Source organism: Oxyura jamaicensis, chromosome 5 (assembly GCF_011077185.1).
Source record: "Oxyura jamaicensis isolate SHBP4307 breed ruddy duck chromosome 5, BPBGC_Ojam_1.0, whole genome shotgun sequence".
NCBI classification, from domain to species: Eukaryota; Metazoa; Chordata; class Aves; order Anseriformes; family Anatidae; genus Oxyura; species Oxyura jamaicensis.
This window is the reverse complement of record NC_048897.1, coordinates 61,515,614-61,525,292: the sequence shown is the minus strand read 5'-3', so window position 1 is coordinate 61,525,292 and position 9,679 is coordinate 61,515,614. Positions and strand designations below refer to the sequence as shown.

General features: G+C 43.9%; 1 protein-coding gene across 3 annotated transcripts in view; it reads left to right on the top strand.

Annotated features, from left to right (window-relative positions):
* Window positions 1-9,679, top strand: part of DENND2B (DENN domain containing 2B) — a 143,761-nt gene that overhangs the window by 20,050 nt on the left and 114,032 nt on the right. The window lies entirely within an intron of this gene.

The following is a 9,679-nucleotide window of genomic DNA, read 5'->3' as shown; positions in this document are numbered from 1 at the left end:
AAGCGTGTCGAGGTTCCAAATCCTCTGCTCCCTTCCCGTGGGGAAGATGCTTTGGCTCTTTGTTGAATCTTGTGCAAAGGCTGCAAGAAGTGTTCAAAAAAAAAGTTTCTAACAATTTAATTCCCTGAAAATGTCACTAGGACCTAGAAAACACCAAAAACACTGCAACAATTACTGCTGTATGCAAGAAAATAATTGTGGAAGTGTTACAGAATTCAGGAAACTTTTTTTTTTTTTTTTTCTTTCCCCGGATGTTTCTTTATACATCTTTAATGAGAAAATTAATTGCATCTTAATTGAGCAGAGGATTTGGAACCTCGACACGCTTGGGATCCTTTAGCAATTGTTTGGAGGATGTGCTGCTAAAGGGTTTCTTCTGGGTTGGGGTCTGTCTCAATCTGCTGCTTATGAATAGATGATGCTGGCAGCATTGTTCTTAATAAGGCTTTCTGTCCTGGAGTGTGTTTTTCATAGTTTTAAGCTAGCCTTTTTGGGAGGGGTTGGGAGGGAAATACAGCAAAAAACCTTAATTAAAATTCAGCAATTGAAAGAGGCTTTTTTCTCCCCTTTCATCAGAGATGTTTGTTAAATGCTGTAGTCCACGGTCAATACCAGGGTGGCATTCATAGCATTTTAATAATTAATGTACAATTACTGTGTCTTAATGAAGAGACTTAGAAAACTGATACAGTTCTACTTTGTTGAACATCACAGAAAATACACTGTGCTGATAATCATGAGGAGAAGTTTAGGTCACTCCTGCATTGTTTAAATCTCTCCTCCAGCAGATGCTTGTTTCTACTTGTATGTTGCTTTGCTCTCTTCTGTGCATTTCAGATGTGATCCAAAGCGTGCTGGAGTCCATGGGAGTTTTCCCATCAACTTCAAAGGGCCTGCTTGAGAACTTCTCAGCCTCTGTTTTAGTCTTTTGACTGTAGGACCAGGCCATAGGCTCTCACTTTTCTTCCTTGAACTTTCCAAACAGAGGGTCTTTTGTATTCCAACAAACAATACCAGACACTTCTGACTGGCTTCCGTGTGGCTGCTAACACACGCTGGAGATAATGACGATGCTGATTTCTGCTTTCTGCCACCATCATTCTAGGTAGGGAAAAGTGCAGTGAAAGGAAATCAAATCCACCTGTCCACCTCTACTCCTCACACAAGGCTATTATTTCTACGTGTGTGTATGAGTAAAAATTGTTCCTTGATTAAAGGGCAGAATCAGATGTGCTTCAAGGAAGAATTCCAGGAAGGCTTTCATGGGAAAACACTGTTATCACTGTGATCCCTCAGTAGAGTACTCATGAGGCTGCCACGGGGAAGGCAGCCCTTCTGCAGCACACATACAGAAATGAAAGCTGTCTTCTGTGAAACCATCACTAATCAGCACAGTCTAACACTTTGTGTCCCCTTCTTCAACCAGATTTGACCAGCATGGCTCTGTAAATAAGACACTGCTGTTAGTGAATATTAATGAACAGTCTGGTTCAATGGTTGAAAAAATGTGTAACTTTTCCTCTGTTTGATTGTTGGGAGGACTTTAATAAGAAATCCTTGTGCCATTCTTTAACAGAAATTAATTATCTGGGGAGCTGATGTATTAGTTCAAACAATCTTCCTCTTTATGAAATAATACCATGATGATTGCCTAAATTTAAGGCTCATTTGTGGAAAAAATGCTGTTCATCCCTGAAATTTCCAAGACAGAAATCAGGATTATGATTTTCAAAATCTGAACCACTGCTTAGTGCTTACATTTTGCAGATAGTCAGTTCGATACTCCTGAGAGATCTCTGCCAGATGTTGCAAAGTGGGCATCCCGAAGGCAATAGCTGCTTTTTGAAGTCTACCTGTTCTGTGGCGCAGTGCAGCGGGGAGCCGGGTGAGCTCTGTCGCAGTGTTTCTGGCCAAGGGGCATTTCTCATAGAGGCTGTTGTAGTATTTACCTATTACTTTGTCAAATGATACAAGACATCATTTCCCTAGAACTTTAATATAATTTTCAAGTGTCCTAGCATTCTGAATGGCTCCAAATGAAATTTGCATATGTAATATACTACATAGATCTTACCAGTAGGTAATTAAAAAAGTTAATCATAATGTATTTATAACTGCACCCATAACAAGGTACCTGCTAGCTGACCTACTAAGGCTGGTCGTAAATGTAACCAGCTGCACACAGGCAGTGGCACACTATATTTTTTTCCATTCATTAAGGGAGTAAACAATTCAAGAAGGCTGCTGCTGTACCCGGTAACTTGTCTGGAGTTCTCACAGCACTTTGTGCAGGAGTAGCGGCTCTGGGTAACACAGATCCTGTGGGCACGTACTCCTACATCTGTGCATCTTGAAGAGAGCTGTTTAGCACTGCTGCCCCGACATAGGTCTCCTTGTTGGTCCCGTGCACTTTTCTCTGTGGGCTCCATGCCCACATTCTGTCCATGGATAGTGAGTGTCTCAGTTTTCCAGAGAGCTTGATGTGTTCTTTGATAGGATTAGTTGTGTTGTCTCATTGCAGATAGAGGGAAAGTGAAAGGATGTGGCAGAATTTTTTTTTTTTTTTCCTCTTCTTGATTATCTAACAAGTCCTTTTTATATTGAGTTTTAATTGCTTGTTTTATCTTGCATAAGATCATCTTTTGTGTAACTGCTCATGCTCCATCTACCCCGCAGGCTGATGTGTATGTTTCCCTGTTGTCAGTTGCAGTGAGTTCCAGGTTAATTGCTGTGATGTTTGTCTTTATTAGCCGGAAACAGACTGATTTGTGAATGAAGTGAAGTTATCTAGAAGTCTAGGACTGACTTTGTCATACTTTACTGACTTTGTCATTCTATACTTGCTTCTGTTCTTACTCTGTTCTCTAAATAAATAGTCTTTGCTTTCTCTTCTGAAAGTCTAAGACACTGTAAAAACAATATAGTTGTCTCTGTTTCTACAGTTTGAAGGCTGGGTGATCTTCACAGAACCTATTACAGATGTGGACAGACGTACCATTAAATTCTTGAACACGAGATCAGTATTTTCCTTATGTAACCTTATGCTTACAGCAGATATAACTTGTAGATTGAAAACAACAGGACTGCATATTTGGAAGAGCTTCTCATGAGGATGCTCAAATCTTTCCTTCATTTTCTGTAAGTTAATTTCATTTCTACCAGTGTGAACAACCAGTTCACACTGTTCTTTCTTCTTGTGTGTTGTCTTCTGGCCATGGTGACTCTGAGTGACTTTTGAAGGTGGAAAACACGAAGTGTACAATGATTCATTCTGAGCAGCACACACTGGATATGAGTGTGGCTACCTTTAATTGCAGGAAGAACCTTGAATTGATTGCACTGTCATTCTGCCCTGCAGTGCAGGGGCTCGTTAGTGCTAATCAGTGATCTCTGTTCTGCCTTTGCATCTTTGACCTAGTTGCTTTTCTGAACTTAACACAGTTGCTAGTGTGACACAAAGCAGACTCTTGGCACAGCCCTGATCACAGAGCAGGGAGAGATCTGGCAACTTTCACACAAATCCATTATAATTAAGGCTTCCGGTCTGGGATTTAAACTTCTTACTCTTAAAAGCCTGAGAAGCACTTTTTTAATTATATATTTTTTATTATTTTTTTTATTTTTTCAGGCTGAAAATGAACCTTCTGTTGGTAGAGCAAAGTCCCCTGATAGTACTAGCTGCTGGCAGACCTGGGAGAGGCAGGTGCTTTTCCTGTTCCTTCAGCAGGCTTTGCAAATGTGCTCCTATCCTGAGCATGTTTGGAGCAGAACCTCCCAGGTTTTCCTCAGTTTCACGTGACAACAACAGAGGCTACTAAGCAGCTAGTGGAGTGTTGCACAGCTGGCTTTCCTCCAGTGCCAAATCTTATTCTGAGTTCCAGCCCCATAGCATTAATTCTCTCTGCCTACTTGGAGCCAAACTGCCATATGCAAGGGGTGTTCAAAGGAGTCCCATTTCCCCATCCATTCAGAGGCAGAGTTCCCAGCTTGAACAGTTTTTTTTGGTTTTGTTTTTGTTGTGTTCCCCCCCTCCACCCCCCAGTGTAGTTTGATGACAAGAAGATGAATCAGAGGCTAAACCTTCTGCCAATGGCAAGAGTGCAATTTGGCATCCTTTATGCAGCTGGCATCCAAAGGATGCAAGCCATCAAATTATCCTGTGCTCCTGGTCCAGCTGAGCCTGCTAGTTTATGGCCAGAACATCCCTCCATTGCCTTGAAGCATGCTTGAAAGTGGAAAGGCATCACTAAGCATTTACCACGGTAGGGACAGGCTGGGGACAGTTCGGCAATTTTGACAGCACAAAATGTGCTCCCTACGACGGGCTTTCGTGCCTCCTTGGTAGAAAGCAAGAAGCAATCTGAGAGCTGCAACAGCATGGAAATGTTTGCAGCTGCACAATTCATGTTCCCATGTTTGTCTCACACAGGCCCATGCAGACCTTCTATTATTAGTTTTAGAAGGAGAATAGCTGACAGCTGATTAATTTGAATGGAGTATTCCAGAGAGCTGTTTTATGGCTGAGTTGTCAAGAGAGGCAAGCCAAGAAAGTATTGACTACAGTTACAAAGAAAACCTCTGATGTAGAACACAATCCCGTTTATCCAAAAGATTTGTAGGGGACTAAAACATCTTCATACTGCTCTGCTGTCAACATGTTGAAACTTGTGCTGGGGTAGGTGAGAAGCTGCACAGCTCAGCCTCTTGCACTTTTCACCCAGCATTTCCTGAGAGCTCCCCTGGGGTGTCCTGGGATGTTGTCAGTACAAAGGGGACACATTAAAATTCAGCCTTCAGAAACTTGCCTGAAAATAATTTCAAGTGACTCATTCTGGTGCTGGCTTTAGGAAAAAGTCAAGTTGGTTTCAGAAAGAAGAGTGAAAAAACATTTTTGGGTACTGGATATGCTTTGTGGAATCAGCTCTCTGGGTTAGAGCTGCTGTGTTCTGCATCACGTTGGTTTTCACCATTGCACTGACCCTGCTAGCTGACGCTTTGGGCAGCAGATTGACTGTGGGGAACATATGAAGACCAAAGGGCAAACAATATTTTTGCAGCGCTCTTTTATTAGTAACAGCACATTGCAGTAGGTGGCAAGTTGAGTGGTATCACCCTCTGGGCATGTACAAATAGCTGTCTGTCCGCTTCTTTCCTGTGGAAAGCACTGCCCTTGAAACGTTGCCTGTAAGCAAGGCACTGCTCCCCAGCATGGGCAGCTGAAGCACAGCTCCTGCTGGAGGCTCTTTCCCTCACCTGAGTCTTCAGCAGGGAAGGAGAGCCAGTCCTGTTGTGGTTCTGCACAAGATGACCTGCATAGGTTTTCCCTCTCCAACTGCAACGAGCCTCTGCCATGACATGGTAATGTACTGCTTTCCCGGGACTGTTTTCTCTCCCTCTGCTTGGGACTCTGTGGCGCAGAAGTTAGAGAAGGTGAGAGCAAAGAATGGCATGGGGTGAGAAGGCTAACCTGCCCTCCCAGTTGCTGTGGGCTGAGAGGAGCCCGTGTGCTTTTCAGGGCAGAGAGCTCGTGTCTGTGAGGGCCACTGGGTGATCGCCTGGGCAGAGATGGTGGCCCTGTGGGCTAGGCCGGGGCTGCCGTCACGGTATGGAGGAGGTGCTCCTGGAATGGCCACGCAGCTGAGGTCCTAACAGACCCTTCCTGCCGCCGTGGGCTGCCTCTGCCCTCCTCCTGATGGCTTTGTCCCCTGGGACGGTGGAAATGGGTGAAGGATAGCACTGAGAGTGGGGCTTTTTCCCTTTCTGTCCAGCAGGGTCTTTTTTAGAGCTGAACTCTCCCTGTAAAAGAGATTTGCTGCATGCAAAGGCTGGATGTCGGCAGAGGTTGAACCTCAGTGCGGTTAGAAATGCTGGCTTCCAGTCAGCGCGCTTGGCACCGTGTGTGTGGTGAGGGGGCTGCTCTACCAGCTGGTTGTGCACGTATCCCGTCAGCAGGTTATAATCTCTTCTGTGCCAGACCCAGTGGATACTACAATATGCTGTCAGATTCAGCGTTTGCATTAAGATCTGCTTTCCTATGCTGTGGAGACATTATCCAGCGTTCTGCTGAGGCACACCAAGAGCTAAGGTCCCTGCTGTGTTTTATTTACTATTGGCTGACATGCAAGGACAGTAGGAAACAAATGTAAACACAAATTGGTGCTGCGTGCTACAAAAGCACAGCACGCTTCCTGGGGGTTTATGACCACCTGGGAAGAACGGAGGAACTGGGGGCAGCCCGGGGTCATCAGCTGCAGCACCTTGCTGGCAGAGCCCAGCGCGGGTCCCGTGCCACCCATCGCTCCGGTAAGGTGGGTGTGCAGACCTGCTCTAAAAGTAAGGCCAGATCTTCAGGCAGAGGAAGATGAAGCCAGGGGAGTTGTGCTGAAGGCTTCTGTAGTTTTTCTGGAAAACCATGCAGCTTGTGTTCTGGATGCGGCAGGCTGATTGCGAAGTGGCCATTTGTGTGGAGACTTCAGCCGTTGGCTAACGGCTGCTCTGGCCGGTCTGCGTGATATCCTTAAATCCTGAACAACACGCAGATTCCTCTTCTTTCATCTGATCACAATTTTCATGCGCAAAAAAAGGCTGCGTTAGGTGAAGTTCCCTTGTGCATCGGCCTCCCGCAGAGCTCTCTTAGTTGCATAATATCGTGTTGGCAGCAGTGCTGCCGCCGAGGTAAATGACCCCTGTGTGCAGTAGCAATGCACATGAGCTTATTGTCTTCTGAGACCTGTCCGTTGGGGACATGGTGACGAGACAGGCTTCAAAGTGAGTCACCACTTGTTCTGGGAAAGACGAGCTCTTGCTGCCTGTGTCGGTGCCAAATGAGGTGCTGGCTCATGGAAACATTATAATGGTACATTTAAAAAAAAAAAAAAAAAAAAAAAAAAAAAAACACAACAAATGACAATTGTCATGAGAAAAGGACAAACCTGTTGTGGTGTTCCCGAAACAAAGCAACCCAGGACCTTCACAGCATCTGGGTGAAACAGAGAGCCTGCTAGGCTGTTTCACTGCTGCCCACCACAGAACAGGAGCAGCAAATCCGTCAGCTTGGACAGATTGCCCTTGTGACAGTGATTCATTAGCAGTTGTCGCGTCAGTTTTGTCTCCATGGCAGCCTCAGGTCTGACAAATGTGACAAAGCTGTGTTTTATCAGCAAATTCCCTCACAAATCCCTTACTGGCCCTAGTCAGGAAAGCATATGGATAAGAGAAAATTACTCTTCCTGCTCTTCGTTACTGTTTCTGTTCTTTGTATGTGAACCAGGCAGCTAGGACTAGTTGCATTCCTCTGTAATTTGTAGTTCCTCCTGTATGTGGCTCAGCTAGTGATGAATTGATATCTTTAGTCATTTGTTAAGAAGTTTTATTCATTGTTCCAACAGCCATGGAAACACCAAAGGTCAGGCTGAACTTCTGGGGAAACTGAGTGGAAGCACTGGTTTCTGACAACTACAGGGCAGGCTGGGGCACCTTTGGGTCAAACTGGCTGTTTAGCAGTGAATACTTAGATAGGTACGTTGGCTTCTCCAGGAGAAATACTGGCTGGGGTTCATCTGTGGAGTAAGCAGTCAGGCTTGCTCTGTTGCAGGCTGTTTGTTTGTTTTTGGTTGTTTGAGAGTGAGTGCAGGAGCATTTCATTTATATTTATCTCATAATCTTGTCATCTCCCTTTGCAATTCCTCACTGAACACTGTAAGATGAAGCAATATGCAATTATTTTTTTTATCTATAGGTCATCTATTAATGTCATATGACAAATCGCATACAGATATGAAATTAGGTAAAAAGAGTAAAATGATAGACATTCAGAAATCTCTTTTTATCACCAATCTTTCAATTCTGAAATCTAGAATGATGTGCAATGTAAGTATTTGATCCTTTTTTTTTGATGAGAAGGTAAAAGGAAGGAGGAAGATATTAGTTGAATAAACTGGATAATCTGATTTAAAAAAAAAAAAAAAGAGTTGGAGCCTTGGAAAGTATAATATAATTGCCCTTTCCTGAATTGAATCAGATCTGTTCATAAACATTCAGTCCATCTATACAGGGAACTGCAAACAGGATACAGCTTTGCTAATACTGGCAGGTAATGGATTTTTTTTTTCCTTAAGCGACAGATCACCTGGGCTTTGTATCAGAAGGTCATGAGGTTGTATCCTGACACAACACACTGGTCACGTGCAGTCTTGCTGATATCTCTGTGTGTATAGTATGTATGTGTGAATTACTGCTCACCTCAGCTAGCTGCATAAACAGACTGCAAGCACTGAAAATGTCACCAGCAACATTTTGTCTCCAAACCAGTTTTTGTTCAGGAGATCCTAAATTTACCCAGCAGAGATTTCCAAGCGAGTAGAGGCTAGCCTGCTTAGGTCAAGACTACATTCTGGGACTGACCATCTCATTCAACCACATCAAGCCTGTGCACAGGCGGTGCTGAGAAACTCCCGGGCTGGTGTTTTCCAGTGTTATCTCAGAAGCAGGAGATGGGCCAGCTGCTCACAAGGACAGTGTTCGTAGTGACACAGTTGTCAGCCCAAACTTGGAGGTGGTGACTTTGAACGAACCGCATATAGATGAATATATATATATTTATAAAAAGAAATCAAGATATACCTCAGAAAATTGCATTCTGCCTTGTGCTAATGGCAACTGACTGCTCCCCTGATCTCTGGGGGAGCAATTGCAGAGGGAGGGAACAAATCATCGTGCCCTCAGCAGAAATCAGAATGAAAGACAAGGGACAGAAACGTGTTTGTTCTTGAAGACCACCATGTGCCTCAGCATAGCTGGGTCTTGTGCTGCAAGGAATAACTTTTGGCTGGCATTTTTAAAGCAAATTCAGTCAGGCTCTCTATTTTGAGAGTGAGAAGACTTATTAAGAAGAAGGTAATGCTTAACTAATGAAGTATTTCTTTACAAGATTTGACATTCTGTTATGTCACTGACAATGAAAGTACAATGGTCGTCATTTGGGGACAGCTAATTAAAAGGGGGTTGATAAAAATGTTGTGTTGTATGAACTTTGTGAGTTAGCCTGACTGAGACAGCAGCATGATTGTTTCCAGAACTTCACTCAGGCTTGTGGGGAGCTAATCACCAGTGTAAGGACAGACCCAGACGTAAGCAGTCAGTCTGGCATTATCTTTGCCTTTTAGTGTGTGGGGCAAAGCCAAATTTAAGTGAAGCAAGGCTGGCAAGAGGAGCGCTTGTTATGAGCCCAAGGGTAGCTGGTGGCAATGGTATGCAGCATTACCAATTTTATTGCATATTCCTTTTCAAAGCTTCAGCAAAATTAAGCTTTAGGTAATTCATGAAGTTAACTGCAAAATTTTCTCTTCTCCCAGCAACGATCAGTCACAGCAAGTTACCTCTTTCATTGCACCTCCCTGTAATGCAGTGGTCATGCAAGAAATTGTGAAAGCATCCTAGTAAGGTCAGGCTGCTAGGATGTTTGAAGAGAAACTACTCAACTGAAACTAACTTTTTGGTGTGTGTGTGTGTGTGTTTTTTTCTCACCTCCTGTAGTGTTCAGAATGGTAAGCCCTAGGCTGTGGCTAAGTTTCCTAGGTAGCAAGTGTAATAAAAACTGGGTTAATAACAATTAGACCTGACAGCATCGCTGTTGAATTAACTGGCCTACTGCTGTACTTTTACCTCTAACTCTCCAAAA